Source organism: Mya arenaria, chromosome 9, assembly GCF_026914265.1.
Source record: "Mya arenaria isolate MELC-2E11 chromosome 9, ASM2691426v1".
Taxonomy (NCBI): Eukaryota; Metazoa; Mollusca; class Bivalvia; order Myida; family Myidae; genus Mya; species Mya arenaria.
This window is the reverse complement of record NC_069130.1, coordinates 38,374,949-38,387,749: the sequence shown is the minus strand read 5'-3', so window position 1 is coordinate 38,387,749 and position 12,801 is coordinate 38,374,949. Positions and strand designations below refer to the sequence as shown.

Here is a 12,801-nt window from a genome sequence, read left to right as displayed (position 1 = left end):
ATGTGTGGTTTTCCTTATGGGCTCGTCATTGTATATATATATAGTACCCTTTATGTCTTATCTTATATATCAATAGTATGATTGTTCTGCTTTTGAAGAATTTGAGGAAAATAAAATTTGGTCTAATATTTTCTTTATGCTTTACCTGGTTTAAATTTTGATCTATTGTTGAATAATTTGCATGGGCAAATACTTCAGTTTAGTTGATTGCGCTTTTGACAGTTAATGGCCATTTATCAGCCAAAAACATAATTTGAGCTCTCTGAAAACAACGTGTGTGTTGAGTTTTAGATTACTGTTTTTCTACTTGGGTACTTTATTTCGAGATTTCTTATTTTCATCGACAGAAAAGACACATACAATCTTTTCCTGAAAAAATGGTCAAAAACATAGAGTACGATTAGCGAGAGAAAAGTTTGTTGGTAACAATAAATATGGATAGCCTCATATAGAAATTAGCCACTCGTCAATACTGAAAATTATCAAATAATATAAATATTAATAGCCCCATAGAAAGAAGTCCCTCGTCCAGAATGAAAATTATCCAAATTATATAAACATGGATAGCCACATATAGAAATTAGTCCCTAGAACCGAATGAAAATTATCCAAATTATATAAACATGGATAGCCACATATAGAAAATAATCCCTAGAACCGAATGAAAATTGTCGAATTATATAAACATGGATAGCCTCATATAGAAAATAGTCCCTAGAACCGAATGAAAACTGTCGAATTATATAAACATGGATAGCCTCATATAAAAAATAGTCCCTAGAACCGAATGAAAATTGTCGAATTATATAAACATGGATAGCCTCATATAGAATATAGTCCCTAGAACCGAATGAAAATTGTCGAATTATATGAACATGGATAGCCTCATATAGAAAATAGTCCCTAGAACCGAATGAAAATTGTCGAATTATATAAACATGGATAGCCTCATATAGAAAATAGTCCCTAGAACCGAATGAAATTATTCAATTTTATGAATATGGATAGCCTCATATAAATTAGCCCCTCGTCAAGAATGAATGGTTTAAGCCATAAAACATTAATTTTCGAACGGAAATATGAAAATCTATGATCAACTATTTTGTCAAATCTTATATCATTGGTTTGTAGATATTTACGCAAAAAGTTGCTCTTTCCAAGACCAAAAATAAAAAAGTTGTAAAAATGGTATATCTGTGAGAGTGCAGCTTTAAGAGACAACTTAGTAATGGAAATTGTTCATAATTGTTTGTAATGAATCCCGAAACAATGACCAGTCGAAACGGGAGGGCTGCTAATTTAAAACGCTTGAAACAGTAAGCTCATGATTAAAGAACATTGTTCATTGGGTTACTTGTTTTAATTGTGACCCATGGATATAAATGATTTCAAATTGGGGGTCAAATTACGGCATAGTGATAAACATTAATTAGAGAAAAAAATACTTCCTAAAGTATCATATTGGCATCAAAAACAATAGGGGTCATCTACTTGTCAATATCAACAAACTACCAAGTTTGAGGACACTATGCTTGACCATTCATCAGTTATTGATTGGACATGTTTTTGTCACAGGCAGAAATGGTTATTTGAAAGTAACAAAGGGCCATAACTCTACTATACATAATTATATAGATTTTGACGCGTTTGACATGCATCATTCCCATTCCTGTATATTACCTTATGGAAAGTGATACCCATCAGTATTAAGATATGGCTCATGGTGGAAATTTTCCTTAAAGAAATAGCCATTATCAAGTTCCAAATGGCCATAAATCTGCTATACATAAGTGGAATGTAAAAGCTCTTAACACATAATTTACCTTATCAAATATACATTCATTCAAAGTTTCAACAATTTTTTACTATCAAGTACTAAGATATGGCTCTGGACAAAAACAAGTGTTATAGGCGAACGAACAGGGGGGAGGAGGGACGGACAGACAACACTGAAAGAATATCCATCTGCTTTTGGTGGGGATAGAAGAACTGATAGAAACTTACATTGTATTGTTAAAATAAATTCCAACTTTCCAATTGTATTTGTACTGTTCACTCTTGTATTAAGTTCTAATACTGTTTCATGTTACATTGTATCATACTATGTTTATAAACATTTAATAAAACTGAGGGTTATGGAAGATACTGGTGTCTCTGTTCATACTTTATGCTATTCTATGCCTGTCCATGTCAGTGGAAAACCTACGATGATTTTAGAAAAGAATAAACACCGGAATTGATCTAGAAATATTTACTGAACATCCAAAACGAACATTCACAAATTTTGACACAATGTTATAATTAAGCACTCATGTTACCAAATCTCTTAAAATAATGGCCTAAGGCTCAAATATTCTAGATCTGGGTGCAACAATATCTCATCAATGCAATAAACCTCCATTTAATGAATTGTTGACTGATTTATGTTTTGTCTCTTTGAAACTCAATCTCAATTTTATGGAAATTCACTATAACTGTAGCAACAATGCAGCATGCAGTTGACAAACTGTGGAAAACTGTACACAAATTTTAAAGCTACATTAGCTTTTGATGAATACAACAAGTATGACATAATGTTGTGGTTACTGAGCAAATATCCAAAATTTCCTGTCAGTTTTATACTTGCACGTGTATTTACCTACAAAGTGAAACACTAATCCTGGAAAGACCTAAGTTGTATTATCATTATATGATTATATAGATTCTGAGACAAAAAAAAGAAGAAATAAGGTCGAAACTGTCAATTTGTGAGAGTGCAGCTTTAAAGGTCACATTAATACCCATGGCTATATATAACAGTGTGTGCACAGTGGTCAGTCAAACAAATAGGTGGCTGTTGTGCTATTTATTTCCCACCTGTTAATCAAGGCATCAGACTAAATTTATATGAATAATAAAATTACTTTTTTTTGCATATTGTTGCTTGCTAGGTACAGATCAAACTGAGTCCAGATTTTTCTTAACTAATGTGAATAAGTATGTATAAAAAGTTCTTTCACAGTATGTATCTTTTAAATATTTATTATTCATTATTGTCTTGAAAATGATTACTTGTTTGCATCACGAGATTTTTAAGAATCCTTTCCCCCCTCTAACAAATATTGGACTGATCCATATCATAAATATGTCAACTACATCTTCACTTCACGCAAACATATGTTTAAAGTTCAAAGACAGAATCTTGAAAACTTAAGTCTAAGTAGTTTGGTTTGCGCACAAACTTTTTGCACTTTTGCACAGACCACCTGCAAGACCGACCGACTTGATGACTGTTTATGGTATCATATCGTTGTGAAACTCCAATCACTTCAGTTTATCGTCATTGCTGCTTTTTTCCTCTGTTATTCTAACGAAAGTGTTTTGTGTTCATTAAAAAGTTTTGTTCTTGTTTTTCAATACTGCTCTATTCTGCTGAATCCCTGCAGGGAGTGGGTCTTGTCCATATCCAGGAAATCATCCATGCGTTCTTTACCTTAAAATACAAAAATGATTTAAAACAAGAAAGGCATCACTTATGTCATAATTTCTTGCAATGATTTACCATAACTGTTCTATCCTATTAAAGAGGCTGTACTCCCTATGATGAAATAGCGAAAAAAAAAAGAAAATTGTCAAAAACTGACATAAACTTGGTATCGGTGTGTACAATGCATTGAAACTTACTACCGGTAACTAAAGTACCACATTGTTTACAATTAATTTGTTTTTTTCCAGTTTTTTTCATATTTTCCCTTCTATGTCTACCTAGTAGATACATTCCCTACGCGTGATTGGCTAGTCGATGTTATACAAGATACAATAATCTTTATTTAAAGTCGGGTATGTGTTAACAAGAAACATTAGCTCAATGAGCTATTTTCCAACATGAATAACAAACATACATAACATATCAAATAACAGTAACAATGAGCTTGTGACCTGGAAATAAAAGTACGTATGTTAAAATGAACACATATTGGAGCATGCATACAAATACAAATAGGAAAATAGGATTAGAGCATCGTGAACAGTGATAACACCAACAAGTTTTCCTGGCTGTGCAGCCAGTCCACACGCGCACGGTTCCACTAGTTGATATACCACTGTAAAATGGTTAGTTGTTTCAACAGTATAGCTTAAGGGGTAATCATATACATTGAAGAAGCAAAATTGTAAGTAGCAAAATATACAAGGGAATAGCAGCTTTGTACATCGACCTGTAGTTTGTAAAACAAAACAAAAAACAACTTATACTTAATCTAACATGATAGGAAAAATACTTTGCAAGTATTGCTTCAAGGAGGTATGATATGTATCATGCATACATGCCATATCCCCCGGAGGGGGGAAAAATCCCCAGGAATTTCTACCCATCCCCCGGTCTCCCGGAGGGAGATGAAAATCCCCCGGAATTAAAAAAAAGTGTGTTTAAAATTACGCAAATTTATCACAGGGTTTAATTATATATGCCTGTTTACAGTTATAATGCCCTCCTGTCCTGAAGCTTAATTGGATTATCAACTGATGGTGTATTTAACAACACCTATTGGGTGACACTTAATAAATCAGCAGGGCACATTTCATGCATTGTTTTGATTGAAACTGACAGAATTCATGAATCATGCTATTTTGATATTACACCTATCACTGTAAGAGAATGTTAATTGAAAAAATTGAAAAAGTAAAGTCTTAACACCTAAACAAAATACTTGCCGAAAGAAAAACACAAGTAGTTTTATGTGTTCGACAGATGTTATATAAATTTGAACAACCACAATTAGATATTAGCCCATGTAATTTAATTAAAAAGTTGTTATTTTAGTCAAAGAAGTCCGCTGAAATCTTTTCTGGTATTTGAATCCCATAATCTTGTCCAGTGGGTGTAAGCCATCCCACTGAAAACAAAACTCCTTTTCCGTTAAGACAAAGGATAAAAGATATTCAGTGCAACAATTTATAGTTCTCAATTTCTTCTATTTTTTAAAGCAAAAAGGTATTAATTACACATTGAACATTTACAAGAGGGACCTGTCCAGGTGCGGATCAGCCTTCTTAATTCCAGGTAGTTTTGGGAGACCCTTATTTCCTTTGGGAGGCTGTTCCATACCTGACTGGCCTCAAAGCGGAAAGAGTTCTTTCCATATTTAGTTGTTCTTACTGATGGAACGCTTACACAGTTTTCGTATCTCAGATTAAAACAAGAGATGTTTGTCAAACATTATGCCCCCCCCCTGAGCGCCATGTTGTCAGGATTATATGGACAATTAAATGAAATATGCATGGACCGAAATGACAGCTGATTTGTTGCTGTTTTAAGATTATGACCATTAAAGTGTGAGGATAAAGTGTGTTATGACCGTCATGACCTTTGACTCTATGAACTCAAAATCCAGAGTCATCAGCTGGTCACCAGAAACCTAAATGTCAAGTTTGAGGGCCATGGGTGCAGGCATTGTCAAGTTATCACAAGACAAGTTTTTTTCGTTCAAAGTCACTGTGACCTTGACCTTTGACCCAATGACCCCTTAAATCATAAGGGGTCATCTACAAGTCAGATGCAACTCCAAGTCAAGTTTGAAGGCCATGGGTTCAGGCATTGTTGAGTTATCACTCGGACAACCTTTTACCATTCAAGATCACTGTGACCTTGACCTTTGGCTCTATGAATCCTAAAATCAATAAGGGTGATCTACTGGTCAGGCTTAACATCCATGTCAAGTTTAATGATCATAGGTTCAGGCATTGTTGAGATATCAGTGGGGGAAGATTTGTTAACTTTTTTGCGTTTAAAGTTACTGTGACATTGACCTTGGCCTGATGACCCCCAAAGTGGATAGGGGTCATCTACTGGGCAGGCCCAACCTTCATGTCAAGTTTGATGACCATAGGTCCAAGAATTGTCGAGTTTGCTTTCAAGGTCACTGTGACCTTGACCTTTGACCCCTAAAATCAATAGGGGTCATCTACTGGTCAGGCCCAACCTCCATGTCAAGTTTGAGGGCCGTGGGTGCAGGCATTGTTGAGTTATCACTTGGACAACCTTTTATCATTCAAGGTCACTGTGACCTTGACCTTTGGCCCAATGACCCCTAAAATTAATACGGACAATCTTCTGGCCAGGCTCAACCTCCAAATCAAGTTTGAGGGCCATGGGTGCAGCCATTGTCAAGTTATCACTCGGATAACCTTTTACCATTCCAGGTCACTGTGACCTTGACCTTTGGCCCAATGACCCCTTAAATCAATAGGGACCATCTTCTGGCCAGGCCCAACCTCAAAGTCAAGTTTGAGGGCCATGGGTGCAGGCATTGTCGAGTTATCACTCGGACAACCTTTTACCATTCCAGGTCACTGTGACCTTGACCTTTGGCCAGATGACCCCCAAAAACCATAGGGGTCATCTCCTGGTCAGGCCAATTCTCCAAGTCAAGTTTGAGGGCCATGGGTGCAGGCATTGTTGAGTTATCAATTTGACAACCTTTTACCATTCAAGGTCACTGTGACCTTGACCTTTGGCCCAATGACCCCCAAAAACAATAGGGGTCATCTACTGGTCAGGCCCAACCTCCAAGTCAAGTTTGAGGGCCATGGGTGCAGGCATTGTTGAGTTATCACTCGAACAACCTTTTACCATTCAAGGTCACTGTGACCTTGACCTTTGACCCATTGAGCCCAAAAAACAATAGGGGTCAGCTACTGGTCAGGCCCAACCTCCAAGTCAAGTTTGAGGGCCTTGGGTGCAGGCATTGTCACGTTATCACTCGGACAACTTTTTACCATTCAAGCCCACTGTGACCTTGACCTTTGGCCTGATGACCCCCAAAAACAATAGGGGTCATCTACTGGTCAGGCCCAACCTCCATGTCAAGTTTGAGGGCCATGGGTGCAGGCATTGTTGAGTTATCACTCGGACAAGCTTTAAAATTATTTTACCATTAAAGGTCACTGTGACCTTGACCTTTGACCCGATGACCCCCAAAATCAATAGGGGTCATCTACTGGTCAGACCCAACCTTCATGTGAAGTTTGATGACCATACATCCAGGAATTGTTGAGTTATCACTCGGACAAGCTTTGGTCTACCGACGGACCGACGGACCGACCGACCGACATGCCTGTGCAAAGCAATATACCCCTCTTCTTCGAAGGGGGGCATAATTACATTTCTTAAAAGTAACAAGGTTTTGAACATATTCTGGTGAGATACCATACAGACATTTGTAAGTTTCAATAGCAATGTATCTTACCCTACTCAAATGTAATGTTGGCAATTGAACTCGATAAAAAAGATTTTCGTAAGTTGAGGTTTAATCATTAAAATCAATTTTTAAAGCTCTTTGTTGAATCTTTTCCATTTTTTCTGTTTTGGTTTTGCTACAAAAATGCCAAACGACAGGACAATAGTTGAAATTGGATCTGATAAAAGATTTAAAATCAATAAGCTTAGTATTGGTTGTCAAAAATTTGCTTAGTCTTTGAAGAATATTCAATTACTTAGCAGCTTTTTTGCACATTTTAGAAATCTGGGCATCAAAATTTAATAAACTGTCTACCTCAACACCTAAAAGTTGCACTTGCTCTTTAAAAACAATGGTGTGATTAAGTATATTGAATTGTTTTATTTCTTTAACTGACCTTGAGCCTGCATTTGATTGGAAGTAAACCAGTTTATCAAAATGTTACTTTCTTCTTTACCACGTGATATTACAAAGTTAGGTATATAGCTTAAATATTCCAACCGTTTAGGGTAAGCCTTCGTAGCACAGTGGATACAACACTGGACTGCAATTTTGGCGACCGGTTCGAACTCAGTCTCCAACTCGATTATTTTTTAACATTTTTTTTTTTGCAGTTATGATATCAAAGAGTAAAACATTTTATTAAATAATTTTCCTGAGATTCGTTACAGAAAAAAATAATTTTGGTGCCAATCTGGTGTACAGTCCCTTTAAGATTATATGTGAAAGGCTCATGATCAAGAATCCTTTTATCTACTTATAGGATGATCATACTTCTTTTTTCAAAATCCCAATGATATTTCATGGATATAAAACGAAATTTAAAAACAATAGTGAAAAAGGCATATCGGGAAGTCATGAACTGGACAGTTGTTTGTACAAATTTCAATCATTGTGACATTCATGGGAAAATAAGTGATAAAGTGTCCCAAAGAGAATGAAAAAAAAACTTTTGGGAAAGTGCATGATTTTATTGGGAAAACTGCCTGATTTTTAAGATACACAAAAAGAGGGGGAGTCACTTAATAACAACCCATGCTAAAGAAGCAAAACATCCCTGTTTTCACATCTTTGGGTTGCTAATTGTTGTAAAATCTAACTTTAAAAGTGAACATCCCGAATCTTAAGACAATTAATGGAACCAATGAGCGAATATAGGTCAGTAAATAAATTAGGTTTGCATTCAGAGTTGAAGAATAAAAGATTAAAGAACCATCTTACTGCTATATTTTTTTTACCTGTCACAGAACAGTCAGTTGAATTTGAGTCCTCCACCATGTCGAAGCAGCAACACTTGGTTGGCATTCTGTAAAATAGTGACTGTCCCATTACAACAAACCATTAAACGAAAAATGTCTCCTTAAACAGAAAATGTAATGTATTATAAAATATAGAAATTGACTTAAATGTATAACAAGTTTACTTAAGACAAATGTTCTGCACAGGTTTTATTTTTTAAACATTATATTAATGCAATATATACATGTAATATCAATTGTTATTTATTGTTTTTAAACACCTTATGTCAACTGTACAATAATATCACAGTTTAGCAAATATGCCCCCGACTAAATGCACATCATGATTTTTTTATGAAACAGGAAATTTATCCTGTGAAAGTCATCCAGTCATCTTTGAGGTGAGAAATCGAATCACAAACATCGTTGCCCTTCGCAAACATGAACAAAAAAAAAAGTTTACAGCTTTTTGCTTTTATATTGAATAGATGTCAGGTATAATATAACTGTTATTCTCTGCAATGTAAAGAATGGCAACGGCTGGCTGGCACTCTGTTAAATAGCGATTTAAACATTATGCATACATATGCATAGCTGCCCCATGTGGAAATATGTCTTGGGAAGTTAGCATCATTCCATGTAATGATGTCATAAAGATGAGCAGAAGACATGACTAACTATGCAGTACAAGTTCTAACTTTAAAACTGTAAAAATATCGTTTTTTGTGAAAATAAATCATAGTGATCTCTTTTCTGGCATGTTTCTAATGTTAGTCTTTTGCACATCTATGTTACATGTATAAATAATAAACAGTAATTTTCTGTTTATAAAGTCTGCAAACAACATATGAAAAAAATGAGGAGTTATGTACACACAAATTCTTCCTTATATACTGTGTTACTCAGTCAGGAAAAACAATCCATAATTCTAGTAAATCTCTAGAATTCCCTTACTTTTCTCGCTGTACAAAAATGAGTGAGGAGTTGCAAACAAGAGGGCCATAAAACTTTTGCTATTTAAAACTTTACCGCATTAGCAATTTAAAGACAGTGATACTCCTTGATGAAATAGGCCCTCAGACAGCTACATTTTCTGAGAAATGGAGATCACACTAAACTCTACAGAGATAATTTATAGATTTACATGAAATAAAGAACATATTACAGTGTTTGGGTTATACTTGTTCCTTATCCCTGATTTGGTCCCTTCACAACATTTGAAATGTGATTTTGAGAGGTTTATGATAGAAAAAACTTGGAATTTTCACTAAAAAATTATGCATTTCCAAATTAGAATCATGAAAAAAATGCAAAAGTTATGAAAAATGACCTATTTTTAGCTTAAATCTTAGACATACAATCATTACCTTAAAATTGAGATAAAATAAAAACAAATATACCTAATAAAACACTGTTTACTATCACACCTGTATCCCCAACTTCTTACATACTTAATCTGCTCTTGACCAAGTAAAGAATGAAAGGTCCACATGGCCTCTTATAAACTATGAGAATCCAATTTACCTATCCGATTTTAAATCACCCAAAAGGATTTCTACTAGGGATGCAAACGAATGACAAAATTGATATTCGAATATTCGGTAATTCTTTCGATCGAATATTCGAATACCAAAATGATCCTTTGAGAATTTTAGTAAACTAATATTCACTAACGTAATAGCCAGGGCCCTGGTACCCTTCTTTGTCGTATTCGGTACAGGCGATGGACACCTATTATTCCACAAATTAGCCTCTGAATTTCTCCCTTTTCAGAATATATCCCAAGAAAAAGCGATATATTTTAAACAAAAAAACGAACTATATCAATTCCTCTCCGTTTACTTTTGTAAACAATGCAAAATAAGATCGGGGAATTTCGTTTTTTCCCGGTTAAATGACAATATGCGCCAACGTGGTACTTGCAGACTCGGGATTGATGTTTACGAAATATATTTATAGAAAACGACACCAACCATGCCCAAACGTCGATTTTGACTGATGTATATTACATAAATACAGGACAAATATACTTAAACGTTAAACCATACAATTACTTTTCAACGCAAGAGCATTGTAACGAAACATGGAAAACAGTTTAAAGCAAATAACTAGCACATGTCCTTCGAATCATCAAGGGGATTTGCGCAATATCGCCAAGCTTGATTAGCAGTGAAGACAACACATTGGTATAAAGGCCGATCTTAAATGTTCGAAAAATAATTGGAATGTGTCTGATTTCACTTGTCTAACAGTCAGTAAATACAAAATTACGGGGACTGTTTATAGTTCCCAGCGATATATCCGATATGGCGCGTGTATAGTGTCATAAGTTCACACCTCTGGCATAACGGGTCAATCGTTGTAAAAACAAGACAGACGAAGATGACAGTTGTAGGCAAAATGTTTATTAATTTAATTCAACAAAAACATCGAATATTCGATTACCTATTTAGACATTCGAATACCAAACGTTCGATCCAATATTCGAATATTCGTTTGCATCCCTAATTTCTACACATAATGGTTCCTTAATTTGTAGCTAGTCTCCAAAGGTGTCGCAGTTGTGATTTCATTGAAAGACTCGAGTTTTGCTCAAATCAAGTATGAACTTAAAGCTAGTTCATAGATATCCTGAAGCCCAGATTTATTGCTTACCTGAAGTTCGTAGGGCTACAATTGAAAGCTTTATGTAGACTGCAGGGATTGTCCGAAGGAGCCTTTTGTCTGTGAGGGGAATGGTGGCTAAGGTGACTGGTGGTACCACTCTGCATTTCTTATCCACACACAACACAGTGTATCTGAAAATGACAGAGAATGGCCATGCACTTATGTAAGCTACGCTGGAAATACACCTCTCTACACAGACAGTTTTAAGTGTACCAAATGACATTTCAACACAGAAATTGTGAGGCCTCCAATACAGCAGTCCTGACAACAATGCCGAAACATGTATATCTGTCATGGAGCTGTGCTGGTTCTGTGGCATCAAAACCACTGCAACTAGGCAATTCACTAGAAATATCTTTTCAGGAAAAAGAAACAACTATTACTGGGCAGCCTTTGTCACCCAATGAACAGCTAGAGCATCTAGTTACTTGATAGTAGCCTCATAAAGATCTAAAATTAACCAAAAGTGTATCAGAAAGTTGTCAAATACTGAATAAAGTGTAAGCCGACGGAGACACAATTTAAAGCCCAACAGTCATTGAGTTATGGTCTCACACTAATTCACTTTAACAAACTCACACTTAATCAATCAATCAATCAATCAATCAATCAATAAATCAATCAGTCAATTAATCAATCAATCAATCAATGCACAACCCCCTGGAAAGCTATGACACCCTTTGGAAGAGATGAATCTAGCGGTCCGGTAGACGGTTGCTGACTGAACTTTAATGTCCCAAACAGCAAATGCAATTAGAAAAAACATGTTTTCAATCCAATATAGAGTTTCCCATTAAAACAAAGCCTTAAGTATTGAGTACAACTTAACATTCAGCCTGTTGGCTGGGGTAACATATCTAAATCCTCAAATGGATGATCAGTGACCAGGGATGATAACAGAGCCAAGTTGCCAATCCTGAAAATATCTGCGTGGGGTTCAGCTTTCTGTATTTCAGGAATTCTAATACCCTTTTTTGCCTTAGAATAGTGTTCAAGGAGTACACCTTTCGGTTTGGTAGATATAATTATGTTCAACACGAGACATCCACAATCAGAACAATTATCAGGAATCTTAGCAGTGAATTTTAACACCTTTGTCTTTGAACAAAGTTAAATTTACTCTTTTTTTTACCTGAAGTCACAGGCATTAGACATGTACCTGACATCTTGGTTCAGTTGTCCACTCCCCATAAAACTCAACTGGCTATGATCAAATGCCTGTGTATGAACAGTCTACACTGTGGGATGTTTGATTTATAATAATAAACAACATATCAATTATCATGCTTGCAAATGTTTATTGTAAAAGTGGTATTTATTCAATTTTTATGTATCATTAGACTATTTATTCCATTTTCTGCACATTTGACGAGAATATAATGTTATTAATTATTATATTTTTTATTCCAAGTAATATCCAAACGGGACTTAAATGCTTTGGCAGCGTAGCCGTTGTGGACATGGTGGACATTGACGTATTCTGGTCTCCAAGCCAGATTTTTTCCCCTCATGTTGTTACATGAGTCCAGAAGCACACAAACTAGATTGTCTCATGGCAGTTCAAGTCTCTCAAACAGGCTTTCAAATTCTATGAAAATTGATTTAGAATCAGTTCTTGTGATTTTTAAGGAGGCCAAATGTCTCAACACTATTTCTTTCTCTATAGCAGAAAAATAGCT

General features: G+C 35.4%; 1 pseudogene; it reads right to left on the bottom strand.

The window, feature by feature from the left end:
- Positions 1–2,236: 2,236 nt before the first annotated feature.
- The window catches only part of LOC128245984 (transmembrane protein 209-like), a 38,052-nt pseudogene continuing 27,487 nt past the window's right edge, over positions 2,237–12,801 (bottom strand).